Consider the following 21,780-nt stretch of genomic DNA (forward strand, 5'->3'; position numbering starts at 1 on the left):
TTCTGGAAAGAGGCTGCGTGTTAAATGAAATATCAAACAGGAGAAAGAAATGCAGACAGTTTGGAAGTTGGTTGGTTTCATTCATTCATAACAAATGTCAAATCTTCTTGCATTGATAATTTGTATATATCATGGATTAAATTTAAGCAGCAATAAGACATCTTATCTAATGAATCAATCAGAATGCCTGAGGATAGATTATTGTCTCATTTTGCAATACATCAGATTTTTCTTTTGATATGCATGTTTTCTTAAAATATTGTAAAATGGTGTATTAAAATAAAATTCTTTTTCAATAATAATTTTATATTATGAAATATTGTTGTCCTGATTCGATGATTTCCTGAATGTTCCAGCAAACTAAACACACACTGGGCTGCAAGCAAGGCATTTCTGTATACCCCCATAAAGGTTACTACAATCCGGCATTATTTTGAAGCACCAGTCTGGGAATTTTTGGCAAAGGAATTCTGTTTCTGAAGCACTACCCTGGGAAATTTTTTGGCAAAGGACTTCTTAGAGGCATCAGAAAATGTTGACGGTAGTTGATCTGGTTCACAACTTCTAATTTTGCCAAGAGAAATAACATTGGTGAAAAAAGGATATTTTCTCTCTCATAATCTGAGCAACCTTGAAGCATCTGCTCCATCATTTGCCTTGGACATGGGCCACGTTTTTGCAAAACTACATTAATACTCTCTTCCATTACTACTCATGTTTACAGACATTTTAGCAAGCTTGCCATTCACCCACTCATTTTGGATTGCCTTGAGGAAGTGTATCATTATGGCAACAGAGACCTGAAGCAATGCAAACAAGGGGTGTGATCTAACAAAAATGATGCAAACAAGAGTTGAACTGATTTCACTGAGAGAATTAAGCAGCAATCCCTCTCTTACTGAAATTAGCAAGACTTTATGACATTCAAAGCAAACTAGAGTTGAACTGATTTCATTGAGACACTTAAGCAGCAAGCCCTCTCTTGCCGAAATCAGCAGGACTTCAGGAGAGAATGCCTCTAGACCATGGCCATATAGCCCGAAAAAACCTACAACAACTCAGCAGGACTTCATCATATTCAAAGCATATTCTGGATGGCATCACCTTTCCCCTTGGAAGAGTAATAATCTTGTTTGGGAGTATGCCTTTGTTCAATTCAGATCACTGAAAGCCTCGGTGGCACAAAATGCTTTTGTCCAGCTTCAAATGGAATGCCACCTCTCTCTTTCTTTCTGTCTTTTTCCAGGAACAGCCATAGCGTATGGCTGTTTCTGGGGAAAGACAGAAAGAGAGATGGTTCTGCACTGTCATAACTTACATATACATCATTGTAATATACATTGTAATGTGAGGCTGCCCTTAATAGTGATCTGAAAAGTAACATGGCTGAGCCCTTTTATCCTCATGATAATCCATGGAGTAAGATTAGAGAGAAAGTGGGAGAGGGATTGATTCATGGTTTGGGAGGAGGAGGGTTTGAACCTAGACCTCCCAAATTCCTGCCTTTTGACTTCATAACATTTGCCAGAAATGGAGTGTTGCAAATCTGGCAGTGCCTGGTGCGGGTAGTTGGGAACTTATTTCCTAGGTCCCACATCGTTCCATTTCCTCAACCCACGGGGGGAAGTGTTCGCTGCACAATTTCTCCCTGTTGATCTCTACATAACACAAGAAGCTTGCTGCTGTGGTGGTGTACACTGGTTCCACTTCGGTTTTGCCATGGAGCCCCGCCGGGAGTAAATGTACATTGTGGGATGGGAGCCGGCAGACTCTGTGGCAAAATGGAAGAGGAACCAGTGTAAGCCGCCAAATTTTAGGCCATCTGATGAGGTCATAAGACTAACCATCACAATGGAAACTGTCAAGAATTGTACTGTATGACGAGTACAATCCTGAAGCTACTACATTGGTTGCCTATTCGTTTCTTCACAAAACCTACAAAACCTTAAATTATGTTATTAAATTATTCAGGGACTATGTATCTAATGGAACACCACTTTCTGTATCAGTCCACCAGAGTCCTTATGGCTCTATAGTGGGAAAGTACATTGGAGAGTGCAATAAAATCCAAAATTCTCCAAAATCCAAAGTAGTCCACATGGGTGGCTGAGATAATGAAATATTTGCTTTGTCATAGTTCAATGTACAGAAACAATGTACAGATTGGTACAATGTTTGAAATGTTTTAAAATGTTATGTCTATGTCCAATGTTTTTATAGTTTTAATAGTTTTAATTTACAGTCATGTGTTAGAGATGTGGTGTATTTTTTATATGTGCGAGGCATTTAATTTTGCCATTTATTATGTTATACATTACTTTGAGTCCCCCCAGGGGTGAGAAAAGCAGTCTAGAAATGCAATAAATAAATAAATGTCATATGCAATTTTATTTAAAATATTTTATACTATTGCCTTCAGGCTATGTGTGGAAGATATATATGAAAATAAAATTAATTTTGTGTTTAGACTTGGATCCCATTATGTATGTATATGCAAATACAGATATTCTAGTTTCCAAAAAATAAAAAATCTGAGACTCAAAGCACTTCTGGTCGCAAGCTTTGTGGATAAGGGATACTCAACCTCTATTACTTGTCTTGTGCGGTGTAGTGTTTGAATGCTGGACTATAACTTTGAAGACAAGTATTTGATTTCCTGCTCGACCATGGCAACCCGCTGAATGACCTTAGGCAAAGGTAAACCCTCCTCTTACCAAGAAAACTGTACAATAGGTTCATTGGAAACTACTTGAAAGCACACAACATAACCTGCCCTGTGGTTTTTGTTTTTTTTTAAGATAAGGTACTTATGTTTTGCCTCAGATGTTACACCGCCACGAGTCGCCCCAGGGCTGAGAGCGGCGGTTAATAAGTGCAAGTAATAAATAAATAAATAAATAAATATATATTCATGTATAAGTCGGAACCATGTATAAATCAAGAGCAGGTTTTGGAGCCAAAAGTATGCATTTTGATATGATCCATGAATAGACGGAAGGTCATTCTGTAGAGAGGGAAAAGCACCAATGCCACCTCAGGGACCCAGCTGCCTCTGGTCATTGCCATTTTTTTACCCAAACATTCAAAAATGCCAGAAGAGGCACACACAATGGGGAGAATAGAAGGGGTTGGTGCTTCTTTTCGGTTTTCTGGGGATGGACTAAGCTTTTGCGTTTCGCCACTCTGCTCAGAGAAGGATGGTTGCTTTTTTTGATAAGAGTGAAGTAATCATATTGACCTATGGATAAGTTGACCAAGATTTTTCTGTTTTGCTTTGTTTACTGAAATGTCTACTCTTAGATATGAGTATATAAGGTAGTTGGCTTCAGGTCATCATTATAATCATTCACCTTAAATGTAAATATCCAAGTTCTGTAACTTCCTCCATTATTATGTAGTTTAACTTAAACAAAAAGCACAGGTTTAGAATCCAGGAAAGTATGATAATGTGCCTTTTAGGTTTCAGGCTTTATACTGTAGTTCATTCTAATCATATGCTACTGTCATGCCTGACCACTTAAAAAGGTGAGGGAGCTATGAAGCCTAGAAATGTCTATATTGCAGCAATCTAGCCAAAGCTTAAATTATAACTACTAATTACTAAACATCATTAGGGCTCCACTTTTGGATCATAAATTGCTGATGTTAACCAATTATAGAGCTCATTGTAAGAGTCTGAGCTTATTGTTTCTAATCATATACCAATATGCCTGACCAATTGAAAAGGTCAGGGAGCTTTGAAGCCTAGAAAAGTCTGTACTGCAACAATTGGTGCAAAGCTTAAATTATAACTGCTAATTATTGAATATCATTAGGCCTCTCTTTTTAAGGTCACAAGTTGCTGAAATCAACTAATTGCAAAGCTCATTGAAAGAGCTTGGGCTTTTAAACCCAAATCAGTTGGATGGAAGGGAAATTAGTGTCCTGTCCCTGCTTTCCAAAAGTTATTTTAAAAACCAACTAACCAGGATATAGCTCTATTTCAAAAGGATGTGTGTGTCCTTCTAAAGGTTATTGCACTGTAGCTTCCACCAGTCCTGTTGCGTTTGGACTGCGAGAGTTGCAAACAATTAAAAAACGGGTGGATACAGAGATCCCTTCTCTTCCTAAGTAGAAAATTCTGTAGGCCAGGAATACTGGTATCAAGGAAATCTGTATTGTTTCCTGTTTTTCTTATACCCCAGAAATGTAGAAGTACCACCTTTTTCCATCTTTAAAAGAGAGGTAAGGGGAAAAATAATGCATGTGAAATGGAACAGGCAGAAAAGATATCATGATTGCTGAAATTTGTACTGTTCCAGCAATTCCCTTTTGAAATAGAGCTATACTCTGGTTAGTTGGTTGAAGTGTCCTAATACACTTTATTGCAGCTGGATGTATTCCATTCATCTGAAAATTCAGTACTGCAATTTGGTTTCTTAGAAGGGTGCCCACAATCTACAGCTTCGAATGCTCAGTCTCACTTTGCCCAATGTGAGTTAATTGAGTGCTGGGGCATGTTTGTTTCAACAGGTATTAGGGTTAGGGTTAGGGTAAGGTTTAGGGTTTGGGTTAGGATAAGTGTTAGAATTAGGTTTAGGGGTTAGGGTAAGGTCTAGGGTTTGGGTTAGAATAAGGATTAGGATTAGGGTTAAGGGTTAGGGTTTGGGGTGGGGTAAGGGTTAGGGCAGGGGTCCTCAAACTTTTTAAAGCGGGGCCCAGTTTACTGTCCCTCAGACCAATGGAGGGCCGGACTATAGTTTTTTTAAAAAAAAAATCATTAAAAAATTCCTATGCACATCTTATTTTGCTATGTGGAAGGGCCCTTAGAGGGGGTTCTTTCTAGCCCTCTTTAGGCAGTAATTACAGAAGCAGAGAATAGGAAATCTTCCTATTTCTAGTCTGAACAAAATCTGGCTACCAGTATTAAAAAAAACTCTAAAATTATAACTGTAAATACAGAACAACATTCAAACACAGGGGAACTCCAGACAAGAAACAATCAGGGCCAGCTAATCACCTCTCAACAAAGGATTCTCCCTAAAAACTGTCAGGCTATGAAATGGCAATCAAGGTGGCCAATTGAAACAGTCATACCTACCTCCAACAGATAAGAGTTCTTTCTCCCACCCTGGATCTTCCACAATTTTCCTGGTTAAAGGTTTTCCTCTGACATGAAGTCCAGTCGTGTCTGACTCTGGGGTGTGGTGCTCATCTGCATTTCTAAGTCGAAGAGCCGGCGTTGTCCGTAGACACCTCCAAGGTCATGTGGCCGGCATGACTGCATGGAGTGCCGGGGCAGTCTCCCTTGGCTGGCTCACTCTGCCCATTGGGCCTGATGGGCAGCATGAGCCTGCCAAGGGAGGAGCAGCCTCGCATGGCCTACTTGCGAGTAAAGCACCTCGCGAGGTGCTTTACGCGTGAGTAGGCCACGCAGAGCAGCTGCCCTTGGCTGGCTCACGCTGCCCATTGGGCCTGACGGATAGCGTGAGCCTGCCAGGGGAGGAGCAGCCCCGTGCAGCCTACTTGCAAGTAAAGCACCTCACGAGGTGCTTTACGCGTGAGTAGGCCACGCGGAGCAGCTGCCCTTGGCTGGCTCACGCTGTCCATCGGGCCTGACGGATAGCATGAGCCAGCCAAGGGAGGAGCACTGTGTGTGTGTGGGGGGGGGGGGGGGTTGCGCTCCTCCTCCGCGGGCCAGATAAGGGCCCTTGGCGGGCCAGAAGTGGCCCGCGGACCATAGTTTGGGGACCCCTGGGTTAGGGGTTAAGGTTAGGGTAAGGTTTAGGGTTTGGGGTAGGATAAGGGTTAGGATTAGAGTTAGGGTTTGGGGTAGGGTAAGGGTTAGACTTAGGATTAGGGTAAGGTTTAGGGTTTGGGTTAGGATAAGGGTTAGGATTAGGGTTAAGGGTTAGGCTAATAATAATAATAATAATAATAATAATCCTTTATTTATACCCCGCTAACATCTCCCGAAGGACTCGGTGTGGCTTACAAGAGGCCGAGGCCCAACACATCAATAAAACAACAGCATAACAAATACAACAATAAATAAACTCATAAAACAAAGCAATAAACATTAAAACAATAGCAATTAACATTAGACAATGACACCATGACACATTTAAAACTAAGGCCGGGCCAAATGTAATGATTAAAAATGTTAAAAATGCTGGGCATGACAGGTGAAATGGATAGGTTTTTGGAGATAGGTGCAGTGTGCAGACAATCTTAAATCTATAGTAAAGTGCATTTGGGACATGATGCTTGGAGTTTCCTATTCTGGGAAAGCACAGTGGGACAACCATGTCTTCAAGCTCTTCCTAAAGACTGCCAATGCTTAGGGTTAGGGTAAGATTTAGGGTTAGGGTTTGGGGTAGGGTAAGAATTAGGATTAGGGGTTAGGGTAAGATTTAGGGTTTTATCATTAAAGAACTCTTACATTCCTTCTAAAATATCTGTGTTCAGTTCTGCATTGTGCAAACAGCGCTCCCAAAGGAGTGAAGCGGAACTAGCTTTCATACTATTACCAGAGGGAGTCTCTCATTTTGCCTGCCACTTTTGGACTCTCGCTTGCTGAGGTGTTCCAGCGAGACGGCACTGATGCAAAGGAGAGAGAAGGAGACTGGCGCACCTGAGAGGCAGAGCGGGCGCATGCGCAGGGCGGGCCTGCCTCCAGCTGCCTGGATTCCCAGGCTGGGCATCGCCAATGCGCGCGTGTTTCAGAGGCTGGATGGGGCGCGAGGGAAGAGGGCTGGAGGGGTGCGCGCGCAGGCAGGCAGGCAGGTGCGTTTGGCTTGGGGACGGGCGCGAAGTTGGAGCCAAACTCTGAAGCCGGCTGAGAGGCAAGCAGAAGGCAAGCCGAAGGAGCCAGGAGCGAGTGGCTCTGCCCGCCCCGCAGGATTTAGAGGAGGAGAACGAGGAGGAGGAGGAGGGACCAAAGCCTCCGGGGAAGGGAGAGAGGGAGAGGCAGCCTCGCCTCAGGACGGAGCCCCTCTGCTCCTCCGTTGCCTCGCTTCCCGGCAAAGTTTGGCCAGCCCGAGACTCCCTCTGCCACTCTCTCTCTCCTTGGGATGGCACCAGGCGGGGGACTTGGCTTCTGGGAAGGCTCCGGGGTCCTGCTAGAGACGCCTCCGCCTCCAGCCCTGGCGCAGGTAGGTGGAAAGCCTTCTCTCCCTCCTTCCACCCCACTTCTTCAGGGGATTTGCGGTTCTTTCCAAGCGGTCCCAGTGACAGGTGGAGGCGAACTTAATGGAGCTGAGTCTGTTTAGCTTGGAGAGAAGAAGAAGGCAGAGAGCGAGGGGACAGGAGGAGAGAGAGAGAGAGAGAGACCCCTGTTGCAATGTTTGAAAGGATGTCAGCACAAGCTTGGTTTCTGCTGCTCTGGGGATCACAGGGGAGCTCCATGTCAATTTTATATGTTAACTTCTGTTTTAATGAGTCTTAGGTCCTTCACACAGCCCTATATCCCAGAATATTATGCCAGAAAATCCCACAATATCTGCCTTGAAATGGGTTATCTGAGTACTGCCATATATTCCAGTTCAAAGCAGATATTGTGGGATTTTCTGCCTTGATATTCAGGGATATAGGGCTGTGTGGAAGGCTCCTAAAAGCTGAGCTGTTGGCGGTTTGAATCCGGGAAGCAGGGTGAGCTCTTGTTGTTAGGCCCAGCTTCTGCCAACCTAGCAAATGTGAGTAGATTAATAGGTACCACTTCTGCAGGAAGGTAACAGTGCTCCATGCAGTCATGCTGGCCACATGACCTTGGAGGTGTCTATGGACGACTCCGGCTCTTTGGCTTAGAAATGGAGATGAGCACCAACCCCTTCAGTTGGACACGACTAGACTTAATGTCAAGGGAGACTTTTACCTTTTTAGCAAATTCATAAGTGAACCATGGATTGTGTAAAGACATATTTCTTTTGTTATATATCTGGTATAATCAAATTTAAAGAAAATTAGGTCTTCTAGGTGTTGTTCATGTGCAGTTCACATAATCCTTATCCAGCCTAGGACCCGTCCTCACAGCCCTATATCCCAGAATATCAAGGCAGAAAATCCCACAGTATCTGAGTGTGGATTCAGGTAACTCAGGGCCCGGAATACCAAAGTAGAAAATCCCACAATATCTGCTTTGAACTGTCTTATCATAGTCCACATTGTCATATATCCCAGTTCAAAGCAGATATTGTGGGATTTTCTGCCTTGATATTCTGAGATATAGGGCTGTGTGGAAGGGCCCTTAATTGTGGTATGAATGTGTATTTGTTTTGGGATTTGGGTGGGATGCGTGTTTACTTATTTTTGTTGTACAGCATTGAATGTTTGCTGATTTTGTTGTTCACTGCCCTGAGTCCCTTCTGGGAGGCTCCTTCCACACAGCCGCATTAAGTCCCACATTATCTGCTTTGAACTGGAATATATGGCACTGTGGACTCAGATAACCCAATTCAAAACAGATAGGCCCAGCTTCTGCCAACCACATAGCCATATAACCCAGAATATTAAAGCAGAAAATCCCTGAGTTATCTGAGTCCACACTGCCATATAACCCAGTTCAATGTGGATTTTATACAGCTGTGTGGAAGGAGTCGCAGTCCCCTTAACCTCACTTGACTCCATTGCCTTTTCTTAGAAGAGGGGAATTTCCTTCGCAAATGAGGAATTAGCCTACTTTAAGGAATCATCCTCCATGATCTAATTACCAACATAGTGGTGTGTGCATGTTGTGTTTGAGGTCTGAAGCTTTCATAGAGGGTGCAAGCATCAGAAAAAGTACACATCCCTCTATGATGATCCGCTGTGGATTCTTTCAGCTATTGGATCCGTGAGGTGTAATAGCACTTTGCAGCAATTTTTGCAAAAAAATATGTTCCTGGTTTGAAAGTATTATTTCCTATTTAATTATGTGTTACTTACTTTGAAAGTAGTTTATACTCCAGAAACTTTGTTTTTGCGGCTGCAACAAACTATGTTGAATTGGTTGAGACAGAATGAAAACTATACTGTAGAAAATGTGCTGCAGGATGTCCCGCAAGAACAAAGTTTGTACAGTTTAATAAACTTTTAACATGTTTTTATGATAGAAATTAGGAAATGGCATTTATAATGCAGGAACAAAAATCATGCTACATAGTGTAGTAAATATGAATTGCAATAGCACTTTCTTTTGGGAGGAGAGATGATACCTTTGTCTTCTGTGTGCCTTCAAGTTGTCTTTCGATTTACAGTGACCCCATTAATTTCATAGAGTTTTCTTAGGCAGGGAATTCTCTTTGCCAGTTTCTTCATCTGAAATAAAACCTACTGCAGCTGTCATTCATAGGTGGTCTCCCGTCCATGGACCGGCCATGGCAGACCTTACATAACTTCTGAGATCAGACAGGATCTGGTGTTTTTAGGGTGTTTAGGGCTGCCATAACAACATGAAAGCACACAACAATAACAAAATAGTACCACCAGGATTATGTCACTCAGGGCATATCAAAAACACATGCCCCACAAGTTCTTAATGACGAAACAAATGCTTGTTATTGAATACACTACTTTGGATGTGTACCATAAAAAATCCTTGACAGTGTAAAGAGAGTGTAGAAACAGCTGATGCAGCAGCTAGCTTTTGTAGGATTATTCTACAGTAGTGCCCTGTAATCTACTAAAACGCACCAGTTCATAAACGACGCCAGTAAAAATCCCCCCCCCCCCCCCCTTTGCAGGAATTGTGTTGTCAACCCTGAAGGTTAGGGAGGGGGATTTGTAACCTTATAATCAATTCAGTAGAGTGAATGTGGGCAGCCAGCCATTTGTTGACAAAAAAAAGTTCAGGATAAATTTAGAAATGTTTTTCTATTACTGAAACTGATACTATGTTTTACTTTGATTTCCCTTTGATGTCACACGATTTATAAAGAAAGAAAGAGGGAAAGAAAATAACCTGTCATCAAGAGAATTGTATAAAGGTATCTTGAAATATAGTACTCTCAACTTATCTTTGAATACATGTGTCTAATACAACTTGATTTAGTTTATAGAACTCAATACATTTTCATGTCAGATGCATATTGAGCTGGAGGTTAAATGATATATATTCTGGCAGTGAATAATATAGGGTTGAAAGGGATGCTGTGGTAGAAGCTCAAGTTATGGGATAAAAGATGCTGCAGCATGATGTCCCTGGAACCCTGCTTAGAAAACATCTGGTTAGTAAACAGTAGTGACACATGGTCAGCGATATTCCACTTTAGTTAATTGCTAAAAGAAGTAAGTGTGCATAGATCTCTAATTTTGTCCATCTCTCAGTCATTGGCTGAAGCGATTATATAACTGTGGCATGGTTGCTTCAGCTTAAATCCAACTACCTCATCTGCTGGTTTCAGAACAGATGATTATGGTTGTTTCTCAAAAATCCATGCTCGTGTACCAAAGGACTGCACAACCTAGGTAATTGCAGTGTTAACTTTGCTAGTGATATATGGATAAAATTTTATGGCAGTTTAGAAGGGCTCTTGGTAATGTTTGACTTGAGTTCCAATGACAAAAGTTCATGTTAGTATCACTAATACACTTAAACTGAGGTGAAAGGGAAAAGACATATGGACATTATCAGAATAAAGAACAAAACAAATGAATTAAGCTCATTGGTAGTACAATAGAGTCTCACTTATCCAACATAAAAAGGCCGGCAGAACGTTGGATAAGTAAAAACGTTGGATAATAAGGAGGGATTAAGGAAAAGCCTATTAAATATCAAATTACATTATGATTTTACAAATTGAGCACTGAAACGTCATGTTTTACAACAAATCAACAGAAAAAGCAGTTCAATACATGGTAACATTATGTATTAATTGCTGTATTTACGAATTTAGCACCAAAACATTGCAATGTATTGAAATAGCTGTGAATCCAGGTGGGAGGCAGAGTGTGTTGGATAATACAAAATGTTGGATGAACAAAGGTTGAATAAGCGAGACTCTACTGTAAATAGTTATAGAAGTCAAATGGATTGCCTGTGAGTTGACACCGATTTATTAAAGACAGTGACATTCCTTTAGTTGTGGTGTGGAATGCAAATAAAATGTCTATAGAGTGTGTGCATTTTTCATACTGTGTTGCAAATACTGATTCCTGGCTCCAGTTTTAGCTAGAGATGTTCCGTGGATATGTTTAGGATAAGGGTCTCCTTAGTGTAAGGATGGATGTCACCAGGAGACATGGAAACTCCAAATCTTGAATTGTTTTTCTCAGTGATTTCATGTTTTGTTAAATAGCATTGGGAAGGAACTCTGAAGCACAAAACTGTACAGCATCAGAGATAAACCCTGCAGCACTAATCTCTGAACTTTCCATCTGGAAAGGAATGGAGCCATTGCATCACAGTCCCTCCAGAATCATCCCATGTGGATAACCAGGAAGGATACTTGGTTGATGATATCAAAAGCTGTTGAATGTCCAGTAGAACTGAGCTAGGACACACTCTATTGACTAAAGTGACCAGTGTAATTTCTGTATCCCATGATTTTTGTTCCTGGGTTATAAATATCATTTCCTAATTAGTTCTATCATAAAAATATGGGAAAAATTATTAAACTGACAAAACTTGGTTTTTGCGGGACATCCTGTAGCATGTTTTGCTATAATTTTTCAATGAATATTTCATCAAGTCTCAACCAATTCAACATAGTTTGTTGCACCCCCCCCCCCCCCCATGAAGCTATTGGAGTTTAATAACAAAGTAAGTACCACACAATTAAACAGGAAATAGCACTTTCAAACCAAGAACAGAAAAATTTTCAAATTTTGTTACATGGTGTCATAGGCACATTGAAATGGATCTGATCAATCCATCTAATCCAGAAATCCCTGCAATTGAAATGGAAGAAGGGGATGCTGAAGACTAGCCTGAAATTACCGTCCTAAAATAACATAATTAAGGGAAACTTTAACAAAAGAAAAGAAATTTCTGACAGCTGCGTGTTCTAGAAACAATTGAATCCTGCTCTCATTGCAGAGAGGAGTTCACCAATATCTTTACTCATTGCATTCACCACTTTCATTACCCATTTGGCCATCTTCCCCTCTCAACCCCATTAAGAAAGCAGGAAGAGCAAAAGTTAAATTCCCATGGCAGATGTTATGTCAACAAAGGTTGCACCGACATCCTTGTTCAGTATAAGATGAAAATATAACTGGACAAGCAGAACCCAAACTTGTATCCATTGAACCATAGGCCACATGCTCCCTAGCATATTTTCTCTTGTCCCTTCAAATTCTCCAAAATTCCCACAATGCACACTCCCCATGAAAAAATAAAGCCTCAAGCTCACCTGAGTGATTTCCTGCTGAAATTTTGTATCATACCATGATAAGAGCTGGCTGTGTTTTGTTTATGTCTAGCATATAGATGGCGACCAGGTGGCAGCAGTCTGTACAGTGCCATCAAACCACTGCTCTGTTATGCAGTGCCAGAGAATGTCCTTCCCTCTAGCAAAAATATGCCAAAAATCAGCCCACTCCAAAGCAAAGACAAGGCTCAACTAAAAAGAAAATACAAGAACACCTCATTGATAAGCCTTTCCCTTTTCTATTGGCTCCAGGCTGAGAGTCACATTTTAGGAGAGAGAAAAAACCAGAACTGACTGGGCAGTTGTCAATGAAAGCTTTTCCAAAGCCAAAGCAGAAACTAGATATTTGGTGTTCCTGAGAGAGAAGCCAAAACTTGATTCACAGGAAATATGGCAGAGGCATTATCTTTTGTATTTCCTTTAATTCTGTCTGTGCCTTGGTGAGGGGCATATATTTTCCATGAGGATGTTCTTTAGTGTCACCATTTCCCCAACATAATCAGCCCACCAGCCAGCTGTGAGACTGGTTTGCTATGGATTTTGTTGGGAAGTTGCTCAAGTGTGATGGACAGTTTCATAAAGAGATGTGGCCCTTTAGATACTGCAGAACGTTGTTGTAGTTCCAAAACAGCTGGCAACTGCCCCTCTGATTTGCATCAATTATGACATCAAAATGAGGGTAGCTTGGTCTCTAAGTTAAGTTATGTACATGTGTTCTCTGGGTCTGAATGTAGTAGGCCCTTGGCTACTCAAGAAGACTGTTGTTGAGCAATTCAGTACAGTTTCGGTGGAGGTAGAAAAATTTATTGTAGCTGTCTCCTTCAAATGAACTGAAACCCATTTTTATCCAGGAAATTTCTCTGCACAGGAATTAATATTTCTGCAATAAAATAATATTTTTTCCATTCAGAAAATGCTGTTTTCTGCACAGAAAATGCTGCTTTCTGTACAAAACAACAATGTACACATTTTGTGTAGAGTAAGTTCCATACTGTTAAGATTCCGGTCACCCCAGGTTTCTTCTTGTCAGGATTTCTCAACCCCTCGCCCCCAAATGTTTTGTGACCATTTTCTGAATATTCTCAAATCCCTAGTCCAGAAACAATTAACTTCTATTTTTTAGTCTCCCATGTTTTCCCAAAAGCTTTTATGCCTTTGCCCCCCCCCCTTTTTTTAAAGAAAAAAGGGTGAGAGTTGAACAATATCTTTTGACTATTGCTGCTAAGAGTTCTATATCTGAGCATATCTCAGTGTTCCTGGCTCAAGGCCTATAGTCCAAAACAATAAAAAGGGGAATACACAGAATAAGAGAGAAAAGGGAGAGTGAATAATTACAATAAGAACGACCAATTTCAGATACAATTCTGAGAATGAAAGATCTTCAAGTGTCCTGGCATCATCTTCCCTGCTCAGGTCTTGCAGACTCAGGACTGTGACTTCCCTGATTGAACCAGTCCATCTGCAATATAATCTCCCTCTTTTCCTGCTGTCTCCAGTTTTGCAGTTACCATCTTGTCCAGCAAATCTGGTGTGATGGTATGCCCAAAGCATGACAGCCTCCATTTAGTCATCTTGGCTTGTAGTAAGAGTTCATACCTGATTTGCTACATTTATCTTTTGATAGTACCTCATATCTATAGAAATATTCTCTTGCTTTCTTAGCTTCTGAGGTGAGGTTGATCATTTTAGGAAGAAAGCAGAACTATCCTATGCATAGGAGGTGATATCAGCAGGTTACGGGGTGACCAAATGTTTGCAAAGCGATATAAGCTAAATAACCATGATTGTGAATGCAGAAGAGCAGGACAAGGAAGGAACACAGTCACAGTTGATTCCCCTTGGACGGCATGGTTTTCCTGCAGACTCTTTATAGGAGACAAGATAAATTGTTAAAGATATTTCTTTCACGCAATGATAGCCAACCTTTTTTTTTTTTGTTATGTCAGGAGCGACTTGAGAAACTGCAAGTCATTTCTGGTGTGAGAGAATTGGCTGTCTTCAAGGACGTTGCCCAGGGGACACCTGGATGATTTGATGTTTTTATCATCCTTGTGGGAGGCTTCTCTCATGTCCCCGCATGAGGAGCTGGAGCTGATAGAGGGAGCTCATCCACCTCTCCCCGGATTCGAACCTGCAACCTGTCGGTCTTCAGTGCTGACAGCACAGGGGTTTAACCCACTGTGCCACCGGGGGCTCCAGCCAACCTAATATATACCTTTTAAAACTTCCCACTCCACACAACCACAAGCAATGCTTTGGGTGGATATGAAATAATTAACTAGATAAATATAACCAATTCACTTTTACAAGCATGTTGGTTTCTGAAAAGAAAAAGTATGACAGGTTTCCAGATTGCTGTCTCATGAATGTAAAAGTCTCCTATGACTGTTATAGCCTTTCTAAGAATAAAGAAGCATATTGCTTGTCTACTTCATAATTTCCTAGGGACTCCTTGTATCCTTTAGTTCTCAACTGCCTCTAATTTTGGTGTTTTAACACATTTGTTCCCCTCATTTCTCCCACCACTTCCCTTGACCAAAAAAGACCAGGAAGATCCTGTAAGATACTGTAATGTAATCCTGAGACCAGGTTCAAAGAAAAAACGTGTTGCATCAGAACTTGTGTCTCTAAGAGAAAGTGTTATATTTCTCACTAGTGTGCTGCAGTCTGTAGGTTAATAAACAGTCCAGGGATTTTAGTTTTGAAGATACGTAATTTTGTGATGTGGTTGCACTGCTGAATGTGCCTCTTTTACGGTGTTGGTGGGCCTCTTCATCTTGGGGAAGTCAGCTAATGTTAGCATGTAATTGGGTACGAAAGTTCAGTATAAGGTTATCCCTACCACACTCTAGTTCAGCTGCAAAGATCTGGTCAGTGTTTTATTTATTCAGAAGAAACGAAAGGTGTCAGAGTCCCAGCATCGTTTTCATGCTTAAGTTCCCTTGTACTTGTGCGATACCTTCAAGATGCATTTAAATCAACGGTGTATATTTCCTTTCCAGAGCATTGCAAACAACCCCACTATCAATAAAGAAGCAGTCTTTAACTTCCATACCTATCTCTAGTATTTTAAAGCATATCAGTTTGCCATGGGTATTTTATTGGCACAATATATTAATACCGTTTACTCAGATTTTATCCCGCATGGAGAATGCATTTGGTTTTTGTTAAATATTATTGCTTCTATCCAGTTTCAGTTATATAAGTATCTATTTGTACAATGGGATTTTATATTATTATTCTCCTGCTCTTTCTAAACTTACTCCATAGGCACCCTAACAAATTTGCAGGTGGGCTGCAGGAGAAATGATCAATGGTACTGTTCCATTATCTGAGCAGAGGCCAAAGAGGGGTGCTAGAGAGAGAAGGACAATCCATTTTATGGGTGTGAGAGGGGTTTTGAAGGAGTAAAACCTTTCCCCCCGATTTTCTTGTTATTCCCCTCACCCATGCAGCTGTCATGGAAACAACCCTCAATTTTGAAATGAGAACTGGGGAGGGGAAATAACCAGTAAAAACTAGGAAAAATTGTTTTTCTCCTTCAACTCCCCCCCCCCCCCAATGGACTATCCTCTGTCTAGCACCCCCTTTTGGACTCCGCCTGGATAATGGAACAGTATCTTATCAACCTTGGGTTTCATCTATGAAAATTACTAATTACTCTGTGATTGAAAGTGGCTGAAGAGATATATAACTTTCATTAAAGGTATATTTTGGATATTCAAGGAATCAGTCCCTACTATTGTGAATGAAACTAGATCACAAAAAGCTTTTCTAAAGAGGTGGAGGTCTAGGTTGTAGAGGGTATTTTATATCCTACTTTGTGTGCGAGGAACCCAGTGTGCCATTAGGCAAGCAGTTGCATTCTGTATTATTAAATAATGTTTCTGAGTCTATTTCTGCAGTAGACTATATGGAGCTCATTACAGCCTCAGTCCTCAAGGTTATGGAGACATTCATGGATTCCATAGGGAGTTCAGTGACAGTGTAGAGCTGGAAAAGGTCTCTGAGCTGTACACTTTCTCAGTCAGTGATGACTCTTTCGAACTAACCCGAGTGTATTTGAAAGTTTAAAAAATAGGCGCTTTAAAAACAATTTCCCCAAATTTGCTACATGTGGCTTCATTATACAGTTATACATATTGTGCTTTGCAGAAGCGTCCACCTCCTTTTGACTTCTTCACATTTAATTATGTTGCAGCTTCAAATTGAAATTGATTTAATTAGCATTGGGATCACTTGTTGTGCACAAGAAACTCAGCACTCTGAAAGTACAAAATATTTTATCACACAAAGGTTTAGTAAACAAAAACAAACTGGCATTTGCAAAACTTGGTTGCAAAAGTATTTACACCCCTTTATTGTGACATGTTGAACAAGCTCTGGTGCAACCCACTGAATCCAAAAGTCACATAAGCCATTGAATGGAGTCCACCAGAGTGCTGTTTTAATGTCCTGGTATCTCAGATTAAAGACACCTACCTGTTCATGAACTGAACCAAAGGGATGTTGTTTTGTTGTGTGTTTTCTGGGCTGTATGGCTATACAGCCCGGAAAACACACAACAACCCATTGATTCCGGCCATGAAAAACTTTGACAATACAGGGATGTTGTTTTGTTGTTGTTGTTGTTTTTGTTGTTGTTGTTGTTGTTAAAAGCACATCTTCAGGAACAGCATCATGGAGCTCTGGGAATTTTACAGTTAAGGGCAATGTTGTGCAGAAGCATCACTCAGCATTCAGTTGCAGGCATACCCCACTTATTTGACAGGTTAGGAAGCAGGGTGTAACAGATTGGCCTACCCTACAGGGTTGTTGTATAAAGGGTTGGTGTAAAAGCAGAAGCCAGGCCCAGCTTGCTGGAGCAATCAGTTCTTATGATTTGGATTTATTACTGAGTATGTCTTCGAACATACGCTTGGGGCAAATTAAAATACTGACATTGTAGGAGAAAAAGAAAAGGATTATTAATTATTATTTTAATCATTTACTATAAGTTCTATAACAATCAGGTCCAGGTTGTCATTAGATTATATTCTCCCATATGAACTTGCCCACATTTTTATTTAATAATAATAATAATTATTATTATTATTATTATTATTATTATTTTGAGATCTCCTAGGGATCTCTGGATCCCAGCACACTCACATCTGATGGGAACATGAGAGAGGGACTCCTCAGTGGTTCCTCCTAGGCTCTGGAGTTCCTTCCCAGAGAGATTAGATTGGAAATCTCACTTCTATCTTTCTGCTGCTGAGGTTTTGGCAGGTTTTTGACATTTGATTGCTTAGGGGGAATGCCTTGGGAGTAGAGGGTAGGATTACACTAGGTTTTCTATTGTTTCCTTTTAATTTTACCTGTTTTTAATTTTTTGAAAGCTTAATTACACTCAACTTTTTAATCTTTTGTATGCTATGAATTTTTAGCTTTGCTTGTTTTAACTGTTGCAAGCCACCTTGAGAATGGAAGTAGGAAAAAGGCAGGATGAAAATGTCAACAATGTTATGGTGGATTTGTATATTTCTGGATTCTGTGTATTGTTCCTGAACATAATCCTCCTGAAGCTAAGTAATCAACTCCATTAACTTTCTTATTTTTATTGACTGTTATCCTGAGATACATACTTTTTTCATTAGAATTTCCATCGTGATTGTTATTTAATCTCAAACGAAGCTGCAGTTTAGTGAACTTTGGGCATGCAGCCTTAACACAGCTGTTGTACATTCTGCATAGAGCTGTGATTTTTCTTATGCATCAGCTGAAAAACCGACAGTGTCTTCTATAAACCACATATTAATTTACGTGTTAAAAATGCATTAGAGAACTTGAGCTGCTGAGGTTTGTAGATATGCAAACCCTGTAAACCAATCTGAGCACTTCAGTTCCACCAATTAGCATTATTGTTAACTTTATAATAAGATTGTTAACATGCAGGGAAGCTACACTGACAATTTAAGTATTACACTTAAGGTGTCAAAAATATCAGCCATGTTCCATGTCTGTTTTATACACTTAATCACTGGTCATAAAGGCTGTTTAGTGTATTCCAATGACATACAGAAAATATATCAAGTTCTGATAGAAAAAACAAACAATAATAATAATAAAAAAAACTTTATTTATACCCCGCCTCCATCTCCCCCAAGGGGACTCGGGGTGGCTTACATAAGGTCACGCCCATCAATGCAGTAAACACAATATAAATACAAAAACACAACAGAAAATCAGAAAATAAATTACATAAAATGCAAAACCAATATCAATAAGCAACACAGCAGCATAAAATCAAACATTAAAACACAATTGATCACACTGGGCAGGGCCAAATTCAAAGATAAAATTTAAAACACTAGGAGATAGGACAAAATAAAATAAAATAAAATAAAATAAAATAAATAAAATCAGGGATGGGATCCAAGGTTGAGGTAGGATTTAGTTGCACGAATCATAAAATAAAGTGCTTCTGAGTCATTTTATGCAGAGTTTGGGCCGGGGGTATCTTACATTCAATCATTGGAGGCACACTGGGATAACCAAGTTTTTAGGCTCCTCCTGAAACCAATTCAACATTCAAGGTACATTTTCACTATAGAATTATTGCAGGTGGAAATTAATTTAATGTCCATGACTCAGTGCAATGGGACCATGGGAGTTGTAGTTTTACAGGGCCTTCAGCTTTTTCTGCCAAAGAGTGGTGATATTTCGCCAAACTGCATTCCCATAATTCCATGACACTGAGTCCTGGTAGTAAAAGTGGTGTCAAACTGCATTCATTTTACAAAATGCACACATATCCATACACATTTAGGATAATGATATATAAAAAAACTGTAGTGGTGATTCTAATTAAATATTTTGAGAGAGCATAATTATACCATAACTGTACCTCAGTCTCCAACTGCCCTGTAGTGAAAGACGTAATTGCAAGTAACTGTTTGAGCTATGATTAATACATTGCTGGAACAAAGGAGAATGAAACTTTACTCCATTTTTCATATTTCAAAACTAAACTGTAGTTTGAATCAATACTTTTAAGATTTTGTTTTTGGAAATGATCCACAAGTATCCTTGGCAAGTATTTCCAAAACTTTATTTGGCTATCAACCCTCATAGGCTTGTTTTATTCATTAGGGCCATATTGATGGGCTGGATTTGGCAGGATAAGTTACTACTTTCAAAGTTACAAAAGTTTCCTTGCTTTGATTGTTAGTGATATTTCTCATTTACCGCAGCTGTTTCCAGGGATGTGATGTGGGCAAATACGATGCAGCGATTTTGCTAAATGGAAGTAGATGGGAGATCATGGATAACTGCATACCCACAGGATTCTTTGCTCCTGTCAGCAACTCCTCCAATTTATAAGTTGCCATCTAAGGATCTCTGATGGTGTCCAGATTCAGAAATGTTCTTGTTGTTATCATTGTGTGCTGTCAAGCCATTTCCAATTTATGGTAATCATATCACAGGCTTTTTGTAGTAAGATTCGTTCAGAGGGGCTTGTCTCCACTTTCCTCTGAGGCTAAGTAAGAGTGATTTGCTCAAGACCACTCATTGGGTTTTGATGGCCAAGGTCTGATTCCTCATCTCCCAGAGTTGTAGGTCAGCACTCAAAGCACCGTAACGTAAGAGGTGGTCTGGAGACAAGGTGCTTGTGCATCATGTCTTGCACCGTTCCAGCTCCTCTCTACCTCATCACCCGGAGGAAAGTGTGAAGAAGCTGACTCTTTCCATTGATTTCAAGGGAAAGATGGGAAGCCTCCCATCTTTTGTTGGCAGGTTATTTTTGGTGGTGGTAGGTTTTTTTTCCAGCCATATTCACTCCTGAAGTACTTCTCTGGGGTGTGGTGGTAATCGTAGGACTCTGTAGCCAAACTTGCAAAAAACTGCCTCCACCTTTGAAAATAAGTCTGTGTGAAGAGGTCCTAAGTCTGGTGACAGAGACAAGAGGTAATTGGCAGCTGCACAACATATTTTCCTTCCAAAGAGTTGTAGGAAACACATATTAGCTGAACACAACTAGTTCTATTCTCAACAAAAGTTCTTTGTATTGTCATTTAATAAGTCCCGATCATATCAACAAGGGTTGCCGTTTACAGAAAATATGAATATGCTGTGATGTATACTCCATGTAATAGACACATCATGGGGAAAAGGTGTCACAAGTGAATAAAACACATATTTATTTATTTATTTAACTTGTATACCGCTACTCCCAATTTGGCTCGGAGCAGTTTACAGAACCAGATTAAAACAATACAGTTAGCTTTAAAAATAACCACAACAATAACAACAGGCAGCGAGGACAGACATAGCCCGGGTTGTTCACCAATCAAAAGCTTTCCGGAAAAGAAAAGTTTTACAGGCTTTCCGAAAAGCAAGTAGGATGGTTTGAGTTTCAACCAGCAAGGCATTCCATAAATAAGGGGCTATGATCGAGAAGGCTCTATGCCTAGTAAGGATAGGAGTCCGACAAATATGAAGCTGCTTAGTTCCAGGCCACAGATACTAAATCTAATAAGTGTACATGGCACTATAAGCAACAATAGTGGAAAAAAGTTACTTGAAGAAAATAGTGCTGATATGAAAATAATAGGGTCCACAGCCAACTGGGAATTTACTTATCCTGTGAGTAGCTAAGTGCATACATGTGGATTCAGACTATAACAAGTAATAACTTAGCTATAGTTACTACATGAATTCAGTAGGGGTTTCACTAATCCTTTAAAGGCACTCTGATGTCCATTTTTTCCATTTTTGTGTACTCTTGGTGCCTTTGTTTGTCTCGAGTTATGGAAAATATGCTTTGCATACAGGATATGGGGAGCAGTGCAAAAGCGTATAATTCAGACACAAAAATGGTATACAGGCAGTCCCCAAGTTGCAAACATCTGACTTACAAATGACTCATAGTCAAGAACGGGTGTGAAACAACATGAAATCTACCTCTAGGAAGGGAAATTCACTCCTAAAAGAGTTATCATGGGGAAAAAGGTGTCACAAGTGAAGCTCTATCACCAATCCTTGTTTCAGAACAAGCCAATTTTTTCAAAATCCAATTACAGGAACAGAAAGAGAGGGGAAATCTTTTGAACAGGCACAAAACAAACAGCACAGGGGTGTTAACCTCTCCTTGTGCTATCCAAAGACAGCAGAGTTGTACTTAAAAATGTACCTGTTCTGACTTACATACAAATTCAACTTAAGAACAAACCTACAGAACCTATCTTGTTCATAATTTGGGGACTGTCTATAATGTATACTGGGACTTCTTTCAAGTAAGTTGTTTTTGTATTTGGAGAGTTTGCAGAAAGTTTGGCTTATGTTGTGAATACTGGTGCATTCAACCTGTTTATTCCTCTCTTCAGAAGAGTGGGTGAACTAGTCTAGGAAGGAGATAGCTTCATATCTAAACCAAGTTTTTGTGTACTCAAATATACCAAGATTCATAAAC

At 40.2% G+C, this 21,780-nt stretch overlaps 1 protein-coding gene across 2 annotated transcripts in view; it reads left to right on the forward strand.

Moving 5' to 3' along the window:
- Window positions 1-6,649: 6,649 nt before the first annotated feature.
- ZNF385B (zinc finger protein 385B) overlaps window positions 6,650-21,780 on the forward strand; it is a 265,765-nt gene continuing 250,634 nt past the window's right edge. Inside the window, exon 1 of one of the 2 annotated variants that reach the window (XM_060779896.2) lies at window positions 6,650-7,133. The gene's annotated coding sequence lies outside the window, so the exon portion shown is untranslated. The remainder of the gene's footprint in view (window positions 7,134-21,780) is intronic. The other variant, XM_060779905.2, reaches the window with a different exon arrangement.

Source organism: Anolis sagrei, chromosome 1 (assembly GCF_037176765.1).
Source record: "Anolis sagrei isolate rAnoSag1 chromosome 1, rAnoSag1.mat, whole genome shotgun sequence".
NCBI lineage: Eukaryota > Metazoa > Chordata > Lepidosauria > Squamata > Dactyloidae > Anolis > Anolis sagrei.